The 25,034-nt window shown below is 38.3% G+C and overlaps 1 long non-coding RNA gene across 1 annotated transcript in view; it reads left to right on the top strand.

Annotated features, from left to right (window-relative positions):
* LOC116781168 overlaps positions 1-25,034 on the top strand; it is an 844,439-nt gene that overhangs the window by 765,635 nt on the left and 53,770 nt on the right. The window lies entirely within an intron of this gene.

Genomic DNA, 25,034 nt, shown 5'->3' with positions numbered 1-25,034 from the left:
AGGGACTAGAGCATCTGTCTTAATGAGGAAAGGCTGAGAATACTGGGCCTATTCAGCCTCAAAAAGAGAAAACTGAGAGGGGACCTCATCAATGTCTATTGGTATCTGAAGAGAGAGTGTCACAGAATCACAGAATCAGTTATGTTGGAAGAGACCTCTGAGGTCATTGAGTTCAATCTTTGACTGATCACCACCTTGTCAACTAAAGGGTGTACCTGTCCAAGTTATGGGCTGCCAGCTTTTCCAGGAGAATATCATGGGAGGCAGTGTCAAAGGCTTTGCTGAAGTCACCATCCACAGCCTTTGCCTTATCCTCTAGGTGGGTCACCTGATCATAAAAGAAGATCTGGTTGGACAGGCAGGACCTGCCTTTCCTAAACCCATGCTGATCATTTGGCTGTCCTGTAGGTGCCATGTGTTCTCACTCAAGATGATCTGTTCCATAACTATGCTGGGAACTGAGCTCAAAAGGACGGAACCAGGCTCTTCTCAGTGATGCCTAGCAATGGGATTAGGGACAATGGGCAGAAACTGATGTGCAGGAAGTTCCACCTGAATATAAGGAAGAACTTTACTGTGCGAGTGACTGTGCAGTGGAACAGAATGTCCAGAGAGGTTGTGGAGTCTCCCTCATTGGAGGTATTAAAGAACTGTCTGGATGCAATTCTGTGCCATGCACTTGAGCAGGGACGTTGGACCGGATGACCCACTGTGGTCCTTTCCAACCTTACCCCTTCTGTGTTTCTGTGATTCTGTGAATAGTGAGGTGAAATGTCTCCATTGATAATATACCCTTCCCGGAGGCTTATTTGCAGCACAGATTGCTCCTGCGTTCTGATTTACAAATAGTACAAGATACTCTTTCTCTGTCAGCAGCGTGGACTCGCACAGGAGTGCAAATGCACAGCCAGAAGAAGGAAACTTTTTATTCTTAGTCAACCTTACCCAAGAAGCCAAGGTTTTACCAGACACTGAGTACTCTAAGTGTCTTTGTTACCCAACAAAGAGTGTCCTCAAAGACAATTTCTGTGCTGGTCTGGTATTTGGAGAGCCTCATTTCCATGGAACACTCTAGTAAGCTTTTATACTAATTGCTATTCAGTCTTCTGGGTCCTCCAGAGGGAAAAAAAGTCAACAGTTTTTTGAATGTGTTTATTCTTACAAAAATGAAGCTGCTGATATTTACAGTTAGGCTGTTCTGTAAATTATTTTGTTTTACTGTTAAAATGTTGCTACTACTGAGCAAGTTTTAAACTTACCACGAGAAATGCTTCCTGAAAGTGGTGTTCCCTGTGGTAGACAGTTAGTCATCCAGCTAGATCTTCGCCTACTTGCTTTCCTTTCTTAAAACATACTCTTGAGGTGAAAAAGTCATGAATATTCTTTGTATCATTCAAAGAGTGCAAGCCAACCTCGTGGGGCTTTAAAGTCTCAGATTCCATGTGGTGTTTTTAGTCACAGTTATTCTGGTCTCAGCAGAAAAAATTACATGGCAAAAAGATCTTCCTCACCTTTCTTATCTCCCATTTTTTCCCCAAAGGTATTTTAAAATTAAATATTAGAGATTGTACCCCCCCAAATCCTGTTGTTTTGAATAAGGCATCTAAACTTGCCAGCTTGAGTGACACAACCAAGCATTAGTGTAGTTACTTGATAGCTCAAACTAGTTATAATTGATATTCTGGGACTTTTTCTTATGTCTTGAGATAATAAAAACCAAAATAGATGGCCTTCTTAATTGTCAGAAGTTGAAAAAGCACCTTGACTTAGATGACTCATTTGATACAAAGCTTTCAAACTAAATAATCCCTAAAAATACTATATTTAGCGTTTAACTGTGATTCACACATTGTTAAATTCAGAAGTCCCATTGGCAGAAAATATCAAAACCTACAGCGAAATTGAGAAGACTAAAGAGGAAACTATCGTAGTCAAATATCAACACAGAAGTTGAAGTTAATATACGCAGACCACAGCCTAAAGGTATCTGTGGCCATTACATGAAACAAAAATAGCATTTGAACAAATGTAAAAAATCCAAAAATATGAAAGATACAAGTTGTAAAAATGAGTTCAGTATAAGAAACTGGTCCAGAAGAACAAATTCTTGATGGTAATTTTACTGCATCTAAACATCAGTGCTATAAACCATACAAGAAACAAAGGAAACTTTGTCCAAGCTTCCAGCATTTCCACGAACATAATACCACCAATAAACTTTATTATCGACTGCCTCAATGAAATTGCCAATAAAAATCTATTAGAAAATGTTATCAATCAAAAGCTTCACAGATATTGCACCAGTGAAAACTCCCCATGACAACTATCTATAAAAAAACATTCTATAAACAGCAACAGGAAAGAAATAAAGCCACAACCAAAAAAAAATCAACCCAGAACCCAACCTCAAACCCAGTCCATCTGTATTAATGGGAAAAGTTTATTTTCTTGAAGAATAGAAATAAAAAAATTTGGTTTGGCAAAAAACTCACGTGTCCATTCTGAGTCATGAAAGAAAAAACAGTGTCTAAATAGATGCGGTAGCAAGAGAATTTGCTTCCAGGAAACTTTAGTCTACCTTGTAAAGACCTACCTGTTAAATACCCCAGAGGGTAACCCAGGTTTGGAAAGGCAGATATTAAACTAGCAAACAAAAAACATAAAATATATTAAAAAAAGGTTTTGTTTGCAATGCTAGAACCAAGATATGTCAGTAAAATGCATCTCAACATTCTGCATTGTGGGTACAGATCTAATGCCTGTATCTTCCAGTATCAGAGATGGTGGGTTTTTTCCCTGTTCCTAGAGGGGTAAGGGCCAATTAGGTATTAATAATCAACTTGAGCCTGTGTTAAATTACTCATAAAACACTTTGACGTTCTTCTTTGCAAAGCCTCAGGAGAGGTAACGGTAATCACCTCCTCATAATCCTGAAGCCTTTTAGAGCATCAGCCCCCATTTCAGCAACCAATGAACATCAGTAAGTAGGTCTGTGCCAGAGCAAACTCAAAATTGATCTGAAGTGGGGTCTGGAGTACAGTACAAATAGGGGAATTTTTCTTGTCTGCTAATCCTGTCATTTGGCACAGGTAGGTAGAGACAACCACAAACTCATGTCTGAAACACGGAGTAGCACATAAGCAGCAACACAGACAACACTGAACTTCGTACCTGCTAGAGAATTGCTAGTCTGCTATTCAGACAGGCTTCTCAGGGGTAATTTCCAGCTGCAAGATCACTTGAAAATATTTTCAATCCTCCTGCCAGTTTTCTGCTTTTAATCCATTCCTTCTGACATTCCTCTCTTTTTTTTTTTTTTTTTTTTTTTTTTAAATATATGACAGTATATGCTTCATTATTTGTGCTACCTGGGACTTCCTTTACCCCCAGGAATCCCACATTCCCTTTCTTTGGCTTAAATCATTTGCAGAATTTTATTCCAGCTTTGAGAGAACTTAATTTCCTTCTCTAACACACTTTTTAAATCTAAAACTCCAACACTTTGGACCCCAATGTAACTGAGTACTAATTGTTAGTACAGCTATAAAGAGGACAAATTCTAACAAGCTGAACTATGCCTAGCTGGTCCAGATTGATGTTGATGCTCATGCATTTGTTCACCTTCTTGAATGCCAAGGAAAAAGTTATTCCCTGCTTCAGATATACTTTCTCCTCAAGTACATCTAACTCCATTTTCAGCTGGTAATTTTCACTTTAATTCTTGATTTTTCAAGTTCACACCATGGTCACAAAGAATTGCTGAATGACTGAACAGATCATTCCCTGTCATCTTCAGTCAATGAACTTTTGTTTTGGAAGTAATTGTTCTGGCACATCACAAGCAGCTTGCTGGGCTCAATCTGCTTTTTTTTTCCAGACTCTTGAATACTGTTTGTCTGACATCACTGAATTTTTGATGCAACTGCAGGTGAAAGACAGAAAGCTCTGAAGTTGCTGATTCCTGCATCTGGTTTCTATTGCACCTTCCATTTCACACAATCACAGAATCATTTAGGCTGGAAAAGACTTCTAAAATCATTGAGTCCAACCTTTGACCGACCACTACCTTCTCAAGTACAAAGTGCCATGTCCAGCCATTTCTTGAACATCTCCAGTGATGATGACTCCACCACGTCCCTGGGCACTCTGCTACAATGCTTAACAACATTTCTGTGAAGAAATTCTTCTTGATGTCCAAACTGATCCTTCCCTGGTGTAGCTTGAGGCTAGACCTCTCCTCCTATCACTAGTTTCCCGGGAGAACAGACCAACCCGCACCTTGCTACAACCTCCCTTCAGGTAGTTGCCGAGAGTGATGAGGTCTCCCCTGAGCCTCCTCTTATCCAGGCTAAACAACCCCAGTTCCCGCAGCTGCTCCACACAGCACTTAGTCTCTAGACACTTCACCAACTTTGTTGTGCTTCTCTGCACTTGCTCCAGCACCTCAATGTCCTGTTTGAAGTGAGGGGCCCAGAAAGCAACATAGTACTCAAAGTGAAACCTCAACAGTGGCCAAACCCAGGTAGAAAATCACTTCCCTGGTCCTGGTGGACAACTAGAATTGGCTAATAACCAGAGGGCCAAATTAGCCTAGGGAATTTCCTAGTCATATCTCTTACCTAGGCCCAGGGAGGCAGGAGACTTTCATGTGGGATGAATGCAGTCAGCATACAGGGGCCCTTGATTCCCCTTAGAAAGGAGTTGCCTCCTGCAATTACCCTTTCTTTCCTAACACCTGTAGCTGTGATGTGTCCAGTTGACTGACTTGCTGTAGGAAACCTACCAGATAGATCTTTATGTCCACTATCATTTTTCTGACCCTTGAGTTCAAGAGTCTCCTACCTACTATTCTGTATGGTTACTTGGGAAGGTAAGGGAGGCTGGTAAGTGTTCTCCGCTGGTCTATTTCTCTCTCACAGTCCCTGATACTCCTCAGCCTCTCTACATCCTCATAATGCTCTACCACCAGGCCAAGCAGATCATACACCTGGTCACACCACACACAAGTGTCTCTGCTGCCCTCTGATACTAATGCCTGGCTCAAACATTCCCTGAAGTCAGAGATCTGGACAGCTGCAAGCTTCTGAGAGTGTTTCATCTGGGTCACCATTGCTGTGTCTGCTCCAGTTCAGCAGGCAAAAACCACCAGGTGACCTCGTCTCAGGAGCTGGAAGGGCGGCTGCGCCCTTCTTCATGCTCTGCCTGAGTGAAGTGACATGAAACCTGCCACACCACATCCTCTAACATGCCAAGTTTTTGTTTGCCCACCCTGTTTGCCATGGTCCATGCCACTCACAATCCCTGGAGCTGTTTAAATCTCCCACGAAAGTCCTGGCAAAGCCCCCTCCTCATCTGATTGGCTTACAAGTGCTTCCATTCCTGACAGGGCTCCGGGTTGCTGCTCAGACATCCCTGAGCTCAGGAGCCACCCTGTACAGCTTGATCTAGCTCTCACTTACTCAACTTGCTGCTGCTGCCACTGCTGCTTTGATCTTAACTGCTGAGTCCTGCCCTGCTGACTGAATCCCAACTCAACAACTGTTTGTCTCTTCCTTTTCCTTTTGCTGCCCTGTCACTCTACCCAGTCAAATCTACAAAGAATTACCCAGAGAGGTTTTTTTGCCAGCTGCTTCTTTATGACTTTTTCTGGTTCACACTTTTAAATGAAGGAAGTTAGAGGTTTTAGTTACTACAATTCAATTACCTCTGTGAAGTACAGTCTCATCTTACTACTAAATCCTTAGTTTGCTACAGATGGCAATATTTCTCGTGTATTTGTGTGTATCTTGTCTACTTAGTAGAAATAACAGGAAGCCTGTTGTGAAACTCTGGAGCTCTGGAGACTTGTGAGTGAGATGTTCTAAATCCACTCCTTTCCTCAGTACAGGAAAGACCAATGCACTGTGATGGCTTGTTTAAAGGAAAGACACTAGTTCTGCTGTGTCATCTTGTCACAGGTGATCTGAGCATAGTAAAATTACCAAGGTGAGAGAAAAAATTCAGTACATGTAGTCCTGGCTATAGACACAACTTTATAAACAGCCAGAGAAGTTGTTTTATTCCATAGTTGTCAGACTGATTTCATATTCTGAACTGCTTTTCTGGTCCAGATCCAAGGCAAAATATTTCAGTCCAGAAAGAGTAAACTATGCGTACATCCCTGGTTCCCTCTGAATTCCAAGTGTTTCATCAAGTTCTTGAGTTAGGGTTGGAGTTGAATGATAAGGACAGAAAGAACCAATAATACCTTAGTCACATGAAATGAGAGTGATAAATGGCTGAGATTTTAAATGTAAGAAATAGAAAACTGAGAATACCTAAGAAATGGGTAAGGAATGAAAGATGTTATTGGAATCAGGGCATTAGTGGAATAGTTAAACTCTGTGTTATAGTCAGTCTTTTAAAATATTTGATTCCAGGATTTCTAGATTCAAATATTTTAAGCCTTCAGAACAAAGGTGTTAGCAAGGTTTGTCTGACTGTCTGGTATTTTAAAATGCAAAATAAATGCTTTTCTCTTTCTTTGTCTTTCACTGTTTTTTTGTAAGAAGCTAGTGAATTAAAATATGGTATCTTAGTAAGTAATTTATCTTATATTTGATTTATAAAAGGTTCATGTCACACCTGCTGCTGCTGAACTTGCATTCTTTAATAATAATGGACATAAATCCTCTGAACACTTTGACTGGATTGTATCAAATGTGGTGATGTACAGCCGCTGTGATGACAGATGAAATAATGTCCATATAACAACATCCTTTTATAATCAGGATAACCTGGAGGAAAAGCTCTTATATTTTGGCTTGAACTGCCGGAAATATTTCCTTACTTTTCACTACAATTTTATGATATGTGACTTCTATTAATGGAGGGGTTTTTTAGGACTGGATGGTGTGGTTGTTTGCTAGTGTTTATTGACAATTATGGAGACGTATACAGCCAATTAGGTTACTCCCTGACCTACCAATTTCATGGACAAGCCACCTACCTTCTATATGTGCCATACAAAAAAATCAAGCCTCTTCATGCAAGGACGGTACAAGAAGCAAATGATGAGAATGAATGATGAGCTTGTTTGGAACACATTTTAGTTGACAGAGGTAGCTTTTCTACACCATCATGGTCTTCCTTTTGCAGATGCATAAAGTGAGTTTCATCAAAGACAGAGGCTGAAACAGCATGCAGAGTTTCAGAGTCCCAGTCTCCTACACCACACTACCTTCTTCAAAGTGTTCCAAGACACGCCTTGCCATTATGGGTGCCAAGTGATTCCTTTCACATGCACAGTACAGACTCACTGAGGAATCCGAAGGGATGGATATGGAAAAACACATTCTGTTCTCCTGCTGCATTTGCAATGAAAGCTAATTTCTGACAGAGAGTTCTGTTAATATTACTGTACAATTGGTGGTACAGTAAACATGGTTTTTGTTTGCTTCTTGAAACAGACTTGAGGAAAATGACTACTAAATAAGTAGCTGAGAGTCCCTTACATGTTTCCTTATGAAGAACAAAGTACCTGTTTCTCAGTCTTACTCCTTGCTAGTATATGACCTGATATACAGTGCCATATACTCATGACCTTGGGAAGTCTCCAGTCCAACCACTGCCTGGAGAAAGCTCAGCCATGGGTTTAGTCCAGGGCTCAGGGCTTTATCCTGAGAGGGCTGGAAACCTTCCAGGGAAGGAGTCAGCACCACCTCTTGGGTGCTGTTCCCTCATGGGGAAAAAGCTTCCCCTTCTCTCTGACCTATCTGACCCTACTCAGCCTTCTCCCTACAGCTGCTGCCAGCCTGACTGACATTGCTGCCAGGCAGGCAGAGCCCCAGTGCCCCTCCCTAACTTGTGTGGGAGTGCTTTTGTCCCCTTCCTCCCTCTGGTCCTGGTCCATCTGAATAGGACACCCAGATTAGATAGATTATTATAATCTCATTGGTAGTGACAGAACTCTTTAGAACCTGCTAGAATTTGCTAAAAGCAAAAGCCTGGCAAACTCATGCTATACTTCTGATTTTCTACATATTTGGGTAGATAAGTGTATGAATGAGAAGTACTCATTTTTCCCAAAGTTGCCCTTCTTATTTACATCTCCCCTCTTTCAAAGTATTCCTGGACTTCTGCTGTCACAGGTTTCTGTGCAAAATTCTCTCCTTTTTCTACTGTTTTACTTCGCCTCCTGACTATTGCTTTCTATAGCTCTTTAGTGGCAGTAGTTTGTTTTCATAACACAACTACTAAAAACAGTGTCCCTAGAGTTTACAGTATGATTTATTTTCTCATCTGTAAGGTTCTGTTTCTTCATTCATGGTGTTTGAGAGCTACACAATTTAATTTGCAGTGCCACCTCTAAATGCGTGAAGTTCTTTTCTAGTCAGGGAGCTGAAACACTTTCCTCATCTGCGAGACACAGTCTTCTATAACTTGTATTTGAATGTTAATGAGAAATCAGATGCTGTGAAATGATACAAAATGTTGAAAAGAAAATGGCACAGCTAATTAAACCCCTAATTTCTTTTCCATTCTAGGGAGTGTATCACCTGCCTCTTTTATAACCTTCAAATTCTTAGGGGAAAAGTTGTTGAGTTATGGTATAAAATCTGGAGGAGGGGTAAGAAGTTCAACACTTGAATCTTGTAAAGAGTCCCCAGAAAGACAAGAAAAAACATGTGAAAAGATGTATTTTCTGGGTCATGCAGAACATCTTATGAAATGTTACCTGTGTTTCAGTGCTGCTTTTAACTGGAATAGGGTTACTTTTCTTTACCGTGGCTAATATGTCTATGTTTTGGATTTGCGCTGAACACAGGTCTGATAATATAGAGATATTTTTGTTATTGCTGAACAGTTCTTGAAGAGAGTCATGTCTTTTTCTGCTTTTCATACTGCCACACTGGCAAGAAGATTGGGGGAGCATGGGAGACTGGGAGGACACACAACCAGGCCAAGTGATCCAAATTGACCAACGAGATATTCCAGGCTATATGACATCATGCTCAGCATACGAAATGGGGGGATGAAGAAGGAAGGGGTGGGACATTTGAAGTGATGGTGTTTGTCTTCCCAAGTAACCATTACTTTTGATAGGGCTCTACTCTCCTGGAGATGGCTGAACAGCTGCCTGCCCACGGGAAGCAGTGAATTAACTCCTTGTTTTACTTTGCTTGGTTGCACGTCTTTTACTTTCCTTATTAAACTGTCTTTGCCTCAACCTATGAGTTTTCTGGCTTTTACCCTTCTAATTCTCTCCCCAGTCCTGCTGGTGAAGGAGTGAGTGAGTGAGAAGCTGTGTGGGGTTTGGCTGCTGGTGGGAATTAAACCACAATAGTGTCCTATCAGTTAAATTCTATCTATTCGGAGAAACGTGGTTTGTAAGTTTCTTTGGCAGAACTCTGACTCTCAGAAGCTCCAATGGCAATACATAGATTTCAAGTTGCAACAGTAAATACCAGTTTTCAAGAAACAGTAGGGTGAAACAATTAAGCATCGTTCACACATAACTCTTTTTTCTAATTTGAAATAAAATGATCTGATTTGTCACTCTTAAATAAATCTGCACACAATAAAGTGATATATTTATCCTACTTTTTTACCACCATTACGGTGTTCTTCCAGTTTTGTGTTATTTCATGTGACATGTCAGACCAAAAGGGAAATAGAATGAAATTTCAAGTGACCTAGGGTTTCTTGTATTCCAGATGAATACAGAGTTGTTTGGCTTATTTGGACTTGCAGAGTGAGAGGTTCATTGCTCTTGAAGGAAACAACAAAGAAATGAGCTAAATTTCTTAGACCTCTTTATACAGCAGCACAGAAGGCACTTTTATTCTTAGGTTTGATGCATCAGTGTCTGGATGTGCCTCTTGAATTTTTCAGTTGAATTGTCCCTAAAAGAAAGGATTCTGCTTCTCAAGATCATAGAGTCAAAGATTGGCTTGGATTGGAAATGATTTTAAAGATCATCTAGTTCCAACCCCCGGCCATGGGCAGGAACATCAGGTTGTTCAAAGCACCATCTAACCTGCTTTTAACACTTCCAGTGATGGGGGCATCCACACTGTCTCTATGCAACCTGTTCCAGTGGCTCACCACTCACACAGTGAAGAATTTCTTCCTTATATCCAATCTGACATTTCTGGACTAATCTGGCATGTAACACAGTCTTTGTTGTTTTGGAAGAAGTGCTGCAGCATGAAATATGGAAGGAGAGTGGTAAAATTTAAGCAGTGGAGAGCTTTGCTTTTGATAGCAAAGTGAAACCCTGAGCATCATGCTAGTGGGAGTGTGAGAGGGCTCCATATATAGGCTTTATAGAGAAAAGACTGCAAAACAAAAAGATCCATCACACTCAAGAGTGTTTGAGAAAATAAACTTATTTTATCTTTCCAATTGTTCCTCCTGCACAGTACTTACAGCTGGTATGAGTCTGGTTTTAGCAATACTGTGCAACAGAGAATCTATTATTCAGTGTGTAATTAGCTATAACTTTAATCAAAATACCTGCCTACCATAGATAAGCCTTCAGTTCTGAGGACCTGTGTCTTCTGAAGGATTTAAACACCTTTGAAAATATTTTGATCCTGCAATATAATAATTTTCCTTCTTTTTTTTTTGGTCATTATCTCTTACAAAAATTATTTTTTTCCCTGGTCTTTGGCGCTTCTCCCCAGGTTTTTATATCATCACCTATTTTCCTTTCTAATTATATTTCACTGTCTTTTTTTTCCATTCTACAGGGCTTTTGTTGTTGTGTGTGGATGGTATTTGTGTTGGGTAGGATATTTTTGAAGCTTTTTTACAGTCTTTGACTTTTTCTGCTCCTGCCTGATAATATTTAGCTGTGAATATTTTTGATGCTTGTAATACTTCCTTCTGTGTTTCCCTATCTTCAGTATGCTGTTTTTTGGATTAATGTCAGCTTCCTTCTGGTAATTTTCTTAAGACAATATTTATATGGAGTTGAGGACAAATTAAATTCTTTCAACTTCTGAGCACAACACGTGCTGTTCACGCAATTTGGTAAAGGAAAGTGCTTATTGTAGGTGTATTAGTACAAACGACCACATAAGTAGCACAAAACATTATCTCTGTTCTTGCCCTGCTTGGTTACAATCCAGGCCTAGAATTCAACTAAGATACAAGAAATTGAGATTAATTTCAGTAGTTTTTGAGGTGGATGCTGGAATTTAAGTGGCCCCTAGCTGAAATCTGTGCATCAGGGTGTTCCTAGCCATGATTTATTAGTGGAACAGGTACACACTACACAGCACCAACTTCTGAAGATGGGGGTGCTGGCAAATGAGGTGGATCAGTGATGATAATTTCTGCTTTTAAAGAGAATTCAACTTAGAGAGAGACAGAACACAGCTGTGAAAAGCAGTTGGGAACAGAAAACCTTACATGACCTAATTGCATGACTGTCTTTACTCTCCGTAATCTCAAAACCAGAAAGTTCCCTTGCAATTCTAAATTACTAACTACCAGTACAGCTTCTTATCAGTCAGTCAACTGAGTAATTGTATTATCATTATATTAAATATTTTAAAATATAGTGTTGACATCAAAATCCTCCATTCGATTATTTGGGTTGTGTGGTTAAATTTCATTTTTTTTATTCTATATTGAAAGAAATTTAGTATGTAACACTAACTATAATAACCATAACATGTTAAGCTGCTTTCAAATGAATGTTCTCATGTAATATCTTAAATTTGCAAAGGAAATCAAATGTAGTATATATTTTTCAGCGTAAAATTGGTAACTTTCCACTCTAATAAGACAGAAAGTTTATCATTAAGTATCACTTAACTAATTTTGAAAATTGGGTACTTAATTAGTCTCCACAGTCTTAGGAAACACAGGTTTGGTTGTAGATGAAAATGACCATGAGAGAACTAAATGTTAATTGATCTTTTTAAGGAAGGTTTGTAAGTCTGGACACTGGACTACTGAGCTTGCACTGCCTGTCTGGGCACTGCTCTGGGCAGTTAGGCACATTAGAGTGTACTACTTCGTTAACAAATAAAATTTGAATCACCCCTTGATGCAAAAGCAGCAGCATTACATTTAGATGTTTGCAACTAAACAACATGTTCCAAAACCTTAATGGGAACAAATATCATATTTCCTGAGATCTTTAATTCCTTATCTGGTGTGTGCATGCCTCCTAACTAGCCTCTTCTGTTTACTTCACATTCATCAGTTTTAGTCTCCGCACTGCTCTCTTGCAGTCTGTACAGACAGATTAAAATTGCTCTGTTTACTGAACTCCAGGAAAAGCACACATTTTTGTTGAGAAAAGGAAAATAAAATAGCCATATAATTTTTATATTTCGAATTTTGATTCTGACGGAAACATAATGAATACAAACTTCATGCCATAGTTGTCAGGACAGTTGTATTCTCCCCTTGACAGTCACAGTTCTGCAAAAGATTTTCTTCTTTCTTAGTGCTCTTTAGCTTAGAAAAAAGGAAAATTGTGAATGTCATGATTTATTCATTATTTATTGCATTATTATAGATTGGACATTTCTCAAATAGCTGTCCCACCATGGGACCGTGCGCTTCTCTGCCAACAAGCAAGCCAGTTATTGCCTGTTCTAGTGATGATTTTTGTTCTCTTAACTGTTGCCTACTATGAGCTGCAAACTAATTTTGCATGAATAGCTTAACAGTTCTTCACTCAGAGTGACTTAAGAGATTCTGACTGTGAACTCCTAATCATACAGCTCTTGTTTGAACTTCAGTGAAACTTCCGTCTGATAAAGCAATTAAACTTTTTCTCACATGATCATATTTGTATTTATTAGAAATAATCTCCAGTTTTGGAGATGGGAGAATTTGAACAACATCAAAATGAGCCATGCACAAAGTTCCTGTATTGATTTTTCAGCCTTCTGGATCATATATTAGGATTGTAAATATGTGTATCTTTGGGTGTTTAAGCAATGAGAAAGATGAATTTTAGCATTCATTTAAAATAATAGAGTCTCAGAGCAAAACTCCAAGTCTAATGCCTATAGTTTTCAACAAAAAGAGTTTTTTTACACCTAATTTTGTTTGTTTGTTTGTTTTCTCTCTGTGTGTTAGTGGTAATGGACTAAAGATCACAGAACATCACAAGTTGTAGCCACTTCTAAAGAGGACAAATAAAGGGTTGCTGCTTCTGTTGGGATATGACTAACTTGGTAAATTTTATGGAGATTTAATGTTGATCTGGTATTTTGAGGTAATTTTAGAACTACTGTCTTTCAATAACAACCTCAATAAATTTTTTATTAATTGTTAGCAAATAGTCAGAATTATATGAAATATCATAATAACTGCTAGTTCAAGTTCTCCTGGCTGTTATTTACTCCAAATGAGACTATATCCAATAAGAAGACATATAGTCTTGACATATGAAGCAGCTTTTCTTGCTTCTGCTTTGCACATTGAATCAGGGCTCTGTTGCCTATCTCATTTTACCTTCCATCAATGCTGAAGCTAAAGATCAACTGTTCAGGGAGGCCTCGGGATGTCAGCTGTCACATGTCTACACTCCCACTTCAGGTGAGTATGCAACAAGATTATCTGGAATTAGGGACAATACTATAAATGTCAAGATTCATTTGAGCTGAGAACTACTAACTTCCAGGCAACCTTCTGCTATGCAATTAAGAACAAGATCAGTTTGTCTTTTAACATATTTGTACTTACCACAATATTTGATAAATTGTCTTCTTATTATTATTTTTTTTGGTTGTGTTTTGTTTGATGGTTTTGTTTGTTTGTTTGTTTTCCAGTAGGTAGCATAATGTGGTTTAGATACTGATATACATGAGTCTTGAGTCTGGCATGACATTGGGGTCATGTCCTGCTGATTGTCATGATAAAATCAGTGTTGCAGAATTTGGAGAAGAGAGACATGAATTTAATTTAAAGAGTAGAAAAGAATACATGCAATTTTATTAATAAATTGTTTCTTAAGGTATATAATAATAAATCAATCTTTTATTTTGACATAGACATAAAATTATTGAGAGTTAATACAGAAGTCAGCATGCCCAAGTAATGTGTCTTATTTTAGGTAAGAAAATAGGGGGGGTAAACTTAAAAAAGTATGATAGTTTAACCTCCTAAGGTAAACAGGGACATTTTTAGTGACATTTCTATGAATTTGTATTGTTAGTTAACAATGTTAATATGGAGGGTAGACACTTTTCCAGCTTGAGTGTGTACTAGCACTATTGATAAAATGTAACTATAGAAACACTTGCAAATTCTGATAGTCACGAAATATTGACTTGATAACAAATTGTTTTCATCTTGGCCATTAAAGAAATCACTTCCCTTACACTTTGTACAATGACCGTGTTTTATTAAAAACTGACTTACTGATTTAAGGGCTTATGTTTCCATTAATGTATGATTGTTGCTGTAATATAATGAACTATATCTTACTTGAATAGGTATGTATTCAGATATTAGCATTTAAACTGGACTATCAGTATAATAGTAAAATAAATATGTTTTTTGAAAAAAACCCCAAACCTGCCAGAAGACCCAAATCCAAACAATTAAACTCTGCCACTGATACATCATCTCTTCTCTCTCTCTGTTTTCATTCTGTCATCACTCTTTCTCTCGTTCTCTGGAATGACCCTGACATGGGTGTTTTACATATCTTTCAAAGCTGTCATTGTTATCATCTAGTTTATTGTATGAAGAATCCTTGGTAAGCCATTTTTATGCCTTTAGTTTTCGGTCACTCCATCTGCCTCCCAACAGGGCTGAATATATATTGTTCAAGCATTGCTCATTAAATCAAGTGTTAATATAAAAATAAATCTGTGTTTCTATATTTGTGATTCTGTATAACTGGTGTTTCAGCTATTCTGGATCAAATTTTACCACCACTGCAATTCCAAAGCATCTCTGTCAAGTTCATGACATGCTGGACTTTTATTCTGTTCTTGATTTCTTTTTCATGATTCTTCACTCGAGCATTTCATGCTTTTGGAGTAGAGGTATGCAGTTTACTCATCCTCATTTTAAGAGTCTACCAGCCATGATTACACATCATACCTAATAGGGCTTAGATATCTTCTTTGAAATGGAAATCTGTTTACAGGCTTGTGAGAACCTTTCTAGAATAACTGTGGTGGCAATAGAGTAGAAAAGCTATTAAGCAGAAAGAAAATCAGAGTGGCTTCCAGCTTTTTGTTATCTTAATTGTGTAGTGGACCAAATCTTGTCCACTTCTCCAAGTGTCTGAAAAGTTGAAGAAGGTGAAACTCGTTATTACTTCATTCTCAGGTCTCTGTTCTGAGAACATATTTCTGAAGACCTTTTTATCCTCTAGACTCTCTCTCCCCCCTCCCCTTTCCCTTTCGTAAGAATGGCACATGCTTGCTAGAGGAGAGGCAAGATAATTCATCCAACAGTAATCTTGAACAATTTTCTTTCCTTAAAAGACAGGTCAGTAGCTACAGACCAGTGGATATGGTGAGCGTACATTGAACACAGATGAAATCTCTCCCCTTTTCAGATAGTGTGGTAGTACCCTTACATTAGTGCAAGACCTTGTCCTTTCAGGACACTACGTGTAAAGCCTATTTAAGTCCCTCTCTTGGGAGTTATTTTGACTAATTCCCAAGCCTGTGCTCCACTTTGCCCAGAAAAGGGGTAATCAAGTTCTCCGAGAATGCAAAGGGCTCATTGACTCTGTTATGTCCCAGTACAGGAGATCAAGGCTGTGGCAGAAGCTACAGGAAGGGTTGGGCAATTGAGCAAACAACTTCCCAGTCTCATTTTATTTCAATCTACAAGTGGCTGTGCAGCTGAATAGTTGCCTAAGCAGGCACTTGGGAAGAATTTGCTTAGGACTGTGCCTTCAGACCAGTGACTATTCAGTTCAATATGACTTGGGTAAATATGTTTACCACAGAGAATGCTAAAACTATATTCACATCAGTCCAGGAGGAATAACAGGTTTGAGACCTGGGATTCATAATGATAATTTCATAAAGTTGGTATTTGCATCACAAAGCTGGTGTTTGCAAACCTTTTCCAAAATTGCTGTGAGTCTGATGAAAAGATGTTGCTTGATCTCAGGGGACAGTGTATCTGAAGACATACAGATAATAAAATAAGACAATTTGAACTTCTTTGTTATGCATATTATTAAAAGCAGGGAAGAAAAGATGAACTTACAAACTAGTTCTACTGTTGCTGCTACATTGTGGGTGCATGACTCATGAATCAGATTAGATAAGCAGATCTCACTGCATTGGTAGAGAAATCAATACTCCTGAAGAAAAAAAAAACCCAAGAATATTTCATATTATACTGATTTTCTAAATATTATTTTTAATCTTTTCAAGCTTTTTTGGGGAAGGTATTAGACATCAAAGCTGAGTAATATCTTCATTCATTCACCTGTGATATCAAATGAGGTGAGCATTGAAACTTACTGAATAATGAGCAGATGTGTTCTCAGGCAGTGTGAGACAAATATATATATATATGAAAGTGTAGGTACTTGTGCCCTGTTCTAATAATACCCCTTGTATGTAGGTATTTCTGGGCATGCAAAGTAAAGTAGACAGACTACAGGAATTTAATGTATATGCATATATATATATATATATATATATATACTTCTTAGGAAGAATTTTCATTTTCATGACAGCTGCAAAGTACCTGATTTAATTTCTAGGTGAGCTGTAAGTGGTCCAATACAAGGAAGTAAATAACTCAAAACTGTGAGACACTGGATTATTATATTAATTATTGGCTCGGACCAACTCAAGTGTGAGTGTGCTGGGGGGAAAAGGACAGGTCAAATTCCAGGAAGGTGAGGTGATGCCTTATTCTACAGCTCAGCCCTTGTGGGTCTCCTTGGCAGCCCTGGGGCAGCTGACAGTCAAAGGCAGCCCAAGGGCACGGTCTATTCCACACCTCAGAGCCCCCAGCCCAGCCCCAGACTGGCTGGCACACTGGAAGTAGTGCCTGGGGCTGGGGTGTGGCCACAAGGGGTCAAAACAGACAAAAGCAGTGACATGTGCTCTCCATGTTGTTCAAGCCCTTCATCTTGACTCCTGTAGGCAGATCTACCCTGGTGATAGCCATAATTTTCTCTTTTTCTCTCTCTTTCTTTATTTCTTCTTATTCTCTTGTTCTCCTTTCTTAATATTTTGGGTAACATAGGACAAGATGGGTTGGATTTTGCTAAGTTGTATGGGTTTGCATGTGCTAATGCTTTCGACAAAGCATTGTGGAATGTTTGTTTTGGTTGAACTTACCCTTTAAACTTTGGCCAAGATCCCTTATCCCCTAAACTTTAATAGTAAAAGTACCTTCTGAGAAAATGTGTGCAGTGTTTCTCCTTTGCGCTGTCTCTTAAGGCTTTAAAAGAAATGAAGACCCTTCTTCGGCAGGTGAATTTTTGGATCTTTGCATATTCTTTTAAAGTAAACCCCCTTCAATGAACTGGAAGCCTCGGGTCTTACAAAAACGTGCTTAGCAAACAAATGAGCTACGATTTGTACAGTACACGATCTGCACAACTCATCAGCAAAAAGGATGGGTTTTTGTGCTGAAAATGACAGGTTTTCATGGTTAGCAGACTGCATGAATTCTACCCAAAAGAGTAAATTAGGAAAGGCAGGACATTATATGGGTATGATCTTCATTCTACTTACATGCATATTTTCCCTAATATCTACCTAAGGCATCTCTTCCTCGGTCTTTTCTTATGTTCTTCAGAAGATTTCAGAGGTTTCTGGCTTTTTCTATTGTTGAGGAAAAAGGTTGTGGATGGAACTTCCTGCTGGAAAATGCCTCTTTCTTTTTGGTAAGGCAAATATATATTATTTTGCAAACTTTATATTGACCTTTGAAAATAATATTTGATATTCTATCAAAGATAATTGACAACAATTCATGTTGCAATATAAGTGTTTGGTCATTATAAAAAAAAGGACTGTTTTAGAGATCACAGACAGATATTTGAGATGAAGGATTCAAGATTTCCAGCAGCAAAAAATATTGTTTAGTGTAAAGTATAACCAACTGTCATTGTATTTTGGTGAGTCGGACAACATAGCAAGTTGAAAAGATGAACTCCAGTGATTTCCAGCAGAAAGAATTCAGTGATTACAAATTAGACCAGCTGGTGACTGGCTTCAAATATTTAATGTATCAGTTTCTATTTCCTGTGTTCTGTGCATACCTGTATTAAGACAGGTTTTGTAATATAGAGAAGATAGAGAGTGGACTAAAAGGTACTAGGGGATTTAACACTGCAGCAGAAATGTAATTCAGTTCTTATGACATCTCTTTCAATATTGCTGCTGTAGTTTGAAGAACTTCAGAAGTGAATGTGAGCTACTAGTTCTTCAAACAGGATTGCTGATCAAACTGTAGCAAACAAGGCATTGATGTTGTTTAAAAATGGAGAAATCGAGGCACAAGGAAGGAATAACTGGGACATCAAGGAAACAAACAGCAGAAAGTTAGTCAGTTAGTATGTAGTTATCCAATTTTTATTTTAAACTAGACCAGTCCTCTTCTTAATCATTCAATATGTCCTTACTTACATGACACGACTGCATTGAGAAAGATTTGGAAAAGGTCATTAAATTGAGTTAATAAGGTTTAGGAGGATGTGACATATCAAGTAACACTAAAATTATGTTCTGTGGCACTACAGTAAGCTAATTCTCAGGAATTTGCCACTGAGCTAGGATTTCAGGTCTTTAGGCAATTTTATTTATAAGAAATGCATAGGGTCACTTAGTTTTGGTCCTCCCAAATGTTGGCTGTAGGTATTAAAATGGTGTTGTGAGGAAGAAAAGCTGGCAGTGTGGGAGAGAGATATGACACACTAGCTGTGCTAAAAAGTAGGTTTTTAAAGTTCTTAGAATATTTCTATATATTTGAAAACCTGAGTTTCAGTGACACATAGATTTTTTGTTCTGCCTGCTGATGATCAAGCAAGATTTGTGCCTGGATAGGATAAACAGGATACTGTGGTACCATGATTGGCTATGCTCAGGTTATTGCCAATTTTCTTTGGACGTCTGCAGTTTAATAAATAAGAAAAAAAAATAAATCTCTCTTTTCACTTGTGTGTGTGAATCTCTTTGTGTATCAAAATGTATTTTAATGAAACTACCTTCCTGAAAAAAAACTAGTAAAAATAAATAAATAGCTACAAGGCCTCACCAGCTGCTGATGCTGCCAAAGGCAAAAGAAATTACATAAATTTTAGCCAAGCTCAGGATTACATCCTGAATGAATCACGTTTCAAACTATCATGTTTTTTCCCAACATGACTGTCAGGAAAAAAGAGAGAAAAACTTTTAAAGAAAAAATTAGCTTGCACTTACCCTTTGACAACAGTGTGCATTACCGTGATTGAACTTTATTAAGAGAATTGTTTGCCAGTCCTATTTGTCTTTCTTTTGACAACTCTGGCATAAATATTTAATTTAATTTATGTTCCAAATTAAAAAAATGTCTCTATAAAGACTGAGCAGTCCCTGCCCACCATGAAAAAAATGATGCTTATATATTACTGTGCCATTCACAGTGAAATATCTTTGTATGAAAGCTGACTGTTCCCTTATAGCCTGAAGTTTTAACTCTTTCTTATGTGGGCTGAGGAAGGAAGCCTCGAAAGTTAGAAAACACACTGAGAAGTGGAACAGATGCGTATCATAGGAAAATTTTTTCTTCAGGTAAGGATGCTTTTCTTTCTTTTAATGTAATATTTATCTAGATTTGCTACATTGTCTCAGAAACAGATAGAAAAGACATATTTTTCAGTCTATGCTTAGGGGTTACTGTATCCCTGATGGAACACCTGGGATGGTAGTGAATCTCATGAATAGTTCATTTTGTTGGGCATGGCAAGGCCCCTGAGCCCCCGGAGGAGTAATTAAATACACATTTGCTAGGTCTTTTCTTGTACATAATCACATTGCTTTCCTGCCAATTTGTCCCAAGTAACATTGGAATCTCCAACTGCACCTCCTATTTATTTCGTTTCTTTAATTCATAATATGCAAATTCTGAAAATCAAAGTCTGTATAACCCTGAGTTCTGTATGTATACAGGTCTTTATCAATACATACAGTTTTTCTGTCAATTTTATGTGAACACTTTTAATGAAATCACACTTTTCACTTATAATGAGTGTTCGTGACATACAGGGATGTGAACCTGTGGCAGGAGAGGAACAGAGTTTTTATTGCCCTGAGAGCGAGGAGACTGTAGAAATGGTTTTACTTCAAAAACCTGATGATTTCCTTCCAGTATCTGAAGGAAGCCTGCAAGAAAGATGGAGAGAGACTGTATACAAGTGCATTAAGTGACAAAACAAGGAGAAATTGCTTCAAACTGAAATAGTGTAGGTTTAGATTAGATACCAGGAAAAAGTCTTTACTGTGGAGGTGGTGAGGTGCTGGAACAGGTTGCCCAGAGAAGTTTTGGGTGCCCTATCCTTGGAAGGTCAGGTTGGATGGAAGTCTGAGCAACCTGGTCTAGTGCAGGGTGTCCCAGACGGTGCAGGTGGGTTGGAATGAGATGATCTTCAGGATCTCTTCCAACCCAAGCCCTTGTATTATTTTTATCTAGGTTGCACTGAATTTCAGACCTTTAAAGTATGAATGAGTGTGCACTTCCAGACACAGGAAGTGGAGGGCTCGGCCACATTTTTTTACATATGAATGTTCTACAGCCTAGGTGTTCTTATTTAGTGAGACCCCTCAATGCTAGCAGTAAATGCTAGTTCATCTGAACAGAGCTCCCTGAAGATTTCTTTCTGATCTTGCTGTATCAGAAAAGAGGAGAAGAGAGAAAATAAGTGTTTTCAAATGTGAAAGTCAATAAAGTGTACAAATCCAGTTGGTTTCTTAACTGTCCCCAAATGCCCAAGAGTCATGTTTTCATTGCTTGTTATTTTTAACAATTAAACAAATGAACTACTTTTGTTTTGATAAATAACACCTATTTGTAGGTTTTTGTTTCTATACTCCTTCCTTAATATGCTGCTCAGGATTTTTACTAAACAAAAGTATTTTGCTATTTGCAAGAAAACAGCCTCACAGAAGAATCTTTTGTATCCAGAAAAGTTAACTAACTGAGTCTCCCATTAACATACAATAATTTTCACATGATAATTTTAGTGTGTATAATCCATGCAGGGTAATTCAAAACAAATTTTAGGATGTTTCAGACAATAAATTCCATCAACTGGGTTAGTACTAGTGTTTATTTTCAGTTTAAATTAAGTTTAACTGAAAAGTTTCATACTCTAAAAAGTCCTAACATTTTTTTTTTAGTTACCTTATGTGCATCTGACATGACTTAAAATATCATTTGGCGGCTTGATGTTCTAGCTCTTTCACACGGGAAACTCAGGATGAAGTTAAAACTGTAATACTTCATTACAGTTCAGAATTTTCATTACAGAAATTCCTTTTTCTTCCTTTTTCTTCTGCTGCAGAGTCATTATTGCAGAGCTGGGATACCCCTTAAATTATTATTTAAATTAGATTATAACCATTAAATACTGAACACTGCTTTCCAAGTGGTATGTGTGTATGCTTTTATGCCTATGAGAGGGAGGGAGGAATGATGCAATGAAATAAGAGTGTTAGAATTCTTATTACAGAAAGTGCTTTTAGTTACTTTTGACAACTAATACGACATTAAAATGGTTAGAAGAAAAGATTCCTTCAAATATTTTCCCTGGGTAACGTTACCGAAGGCTTGAAACACGCCTGTGTTTCTTCCCATGTGTGGCAGCAGACTATAGACATATCCATATGTAGGAAATGTGGCATGTTTTCAACGCTAATGGCAGACATGTGGAGATAATGTGCAACATCTTGCAAATCTGCGTTAATAAAGACAGTGTTAAGCAGTTTTGTTTACAACTCTATTGTTTTTGGAATCCCTGGCTGATGACATCTTGCTGAAATCCCACTGATTGTAGAAGTTTTCAAGTGTATAATAATATAGATGATTATATTCTGTGCATTTATATTAAGTTAATCATAAATCATGTAAGGTCATTCATCTAAGATCCAAACCACTTAGTTAAAATTGTAAATTTTGCTAGTGACATGACTGACTGGATTTTCTCTTAAGGACCAGTTTGTTTCAAGACTATTTTATACGGGTCAGGGATCAGTAAGGCCACTATTCCTTTACTGTAACCACAAGAATCTTAATTTCCTACTTTAAAAAGTATCTATTCCTGATCTGATTCAGAAGTCTGGCAAAATTATCTCCACACTAGATGTGCTCTGCAAGACAGCTATAAGACTTTTAAGCTGTATCCTTTGTTGCCAGTTTTTGTGTAACACAGTATAGATTATTATAAAGTAGGACTGGACAAAATAATTTTCTAAGTAACTATTATTCTAGTGGGCTTACCTAGCAGTGTGGGGGTGTTTGGATTGTGATCCAGACCATCACACACTGGTAAAGGTAACATTTGGGCAAAGGAGTGGCATGAGGCCAGAGCTCTGCTGAAGTCTCATTTACATCAGTGATCTAAGAAGTTGAAAAGATCTAAAATCTTCAGAAACCTTCTACTGCCTTCTTTCCGGGGCACAAGTTTGATGTTTTGCGAAAAATGAAAAAATTGTCCTTCAGTTACTGAGCTTAACTGAATGTATCTATATAGTAACAAAAAAGCAATAAAATTCATATAAAAAAATTTTAAGCAAAAGCAAACATGATGCCAGTGACCTCTTTCATGACTATTTTCTTTAGAATTATTGTTGTAAAGTCAAATAAACAATCAATATGCAATTTGTGCTTGGCCTTTCCATTCAATTTATACTCTAACCTGAAAGCTTCACTTAGTATACAAACTCAAAACAGTGTTTTATCTGCTAAAAGTGGGTGGCCAACTGACGTATTTACTTGTTTGCTGAAATGTAGGACAAAATTAAGTAACGTCCTCTCCCTTTCCCTTCTCACTGCTCTGGTTCTTGTTGGCAACCACTGCTTAAGATGGTATCTTCTGGTGAATTTCTCAAAAAACCTTCCTGTGTGAGCTCGCCTGCATGGCGACCTATCTGGGGACATCCTTCCCAGAGAATGTAAGGTCTGCCCAGTTTAAATTAACTGCAGGATGGGAATTTGCAGGAAGTTGTTGCAGGAAAAAATAACTTGGTGATCTTGATCCTGCAGAACTCAGTCTGCTAGGAAATGAGTTGTGTATGTTAATTTCTCTCAGGGTTTTTTTTAGGGCAATATTTAAATTTTTATATAAAATACTCTTTCTGTAGAATAAACAATAAGTCATTTATGATTGGGAATTTTGAAGATTTTTGTTACTGACACATGTGCTGTGCTGAGACAGATATAGACTCTTTTTGTCATATTACTGGGAATGAGGATCTGACTCCCACTAGTCCAAACAGGAAATATATTGCAGTGCAAAACAGTGCTTTGCAACTCAGATTTCATGGACTTGCTCAGGGTCATTCTATAGCAATAAGACACTTTTCCATGATTTCCACTCTGTGTTAAAGTTTTTGGTTGTGTCTAAGATAGTGTATGTGATCTGTAGAATTCATGAATATTTTACACTGTGAGATAAGGAGTATCCTGGAAAAAAATAATTTTTTCCTTGACCAGGGTTCCCCCTTTCAACTCTTTTTTTATGTGAAAAAAACACCTGTCAGCTGCTTAGAAAACTTTCTGAATCTTTGTATTTGAGTAGCTTTACATTTGCAAACTCTGCTCCCCAGCATGTTAAAAATTATCAGGGAACAAAATTGTACCACTTGAATAGAGTGAGGGAAGAACTGAAGAAATGCAAACATACAGTGATAATCAAAACACCTTGGAGCTTATGGGGGAGAGCGCTGAAACGGGTGAGAAGGTTGAGCATTAGTGCCTCTGTGTTTTACAGAGCCTCTCTATCTTCCTTGTCCTCTTTAGATAACCGCTGCCCTTTAACAATGTGCACAGAACTGCAGGAAATGTTGGGTAGAAACACCAGCAAAAACTGGAGAAGAGGTTATAATACAGTCTCAGCTAGGGACATGGCACTCCCAGGTTTAAAACCTCGAATATCTGAATAAAAGCAGTCACAATGCAGTAAGGAGAAATGAGACAAGGAAGACCAAGGCCCATCTAGAATTAAATCTGGACAAAGATGTCCAGGAAAGGATGTCAAGGAAAACGGGAAGACGTTTTTCATATAACACAAGAAAAACATTGTGTTATATGCATTGTGTTATATGCATTGTGAGCCCCTTACTAAAATGAGGAGGGACCCTGGAAACAGAGGATACAGAGAAGGCAGAGTTACTGAATGCCTGGTCTTCATGTTTACAAGACCAACCCTTAGGCATCTCTGACCCAGCAGACCAGAGTAAAAGAATGTCGGAAGAAAGACTTTCCCTTGATCGTGGAGGATTGGGTTAGAGGACACCTACGTAAATTTGACATCCACAAGTCCATGGGCCCTGATGGGATGCATCCATGAATGCTGAGAGAGCTGGAGGACACCACAGCGAGGCTGCTCATGATCATCTTTGAAAGGTTGTGGTGATCAGAAGAGGTACCTGAGGACTGGAAGAAAGCAAATGTCACCCTGGTCTTCAAAAAGGGCAAAAAGGAGCTCCCAGCCCAGCAGCCTCATCTCAATCCTTGGAAAGGTGATTGAGCATGTCATTCTGGAGGCCATCTCTTTCCACAGGGATGGCAAACAGGTGATCAGGAGCAGTGGGATAAAGACCTGAGCAACCTGATCTGACTCCATGGCTGAGCCTACTCGGGGCAGGGGGTGTGAGTGGACACCTCCTTAGGTCCCCCATTGACCTAAATTGTCCTACCATGCTAAGTGACTTGGTAGGTCAATATTTTCATAATCTTGTAATAGTCAAAGATTCTATTGTGATCTTAACTACTGAAGAATTTGCTTAAAGTCTGTGTCTTTAAATAAGGCAAATGATGGTGAATGTTAGAGTTATGCAATAATATACTTATAAAAAAAGTAAAGGGGATGGAAAAGAGTGTAGTGA

The sequence above is a fragment of the Chiroxiphia lanceolata genome, chromosome Z, assembly GCF_009829145.1.
Source record: "Chiroxiphia lanceolata isolate bChiLan1 chromosome Z, bChiLan1.pri, whole genome shotgun sequence".
NCBI lineage: Eukaryota > Metazoa > Chordata > Aves > Passeriformes > Pipridae > Chiroxiphia > Chiroxiphia lanceolata.
This window is presented reverse-complemented; position numbering and strand designations above follow the sequence as displayed.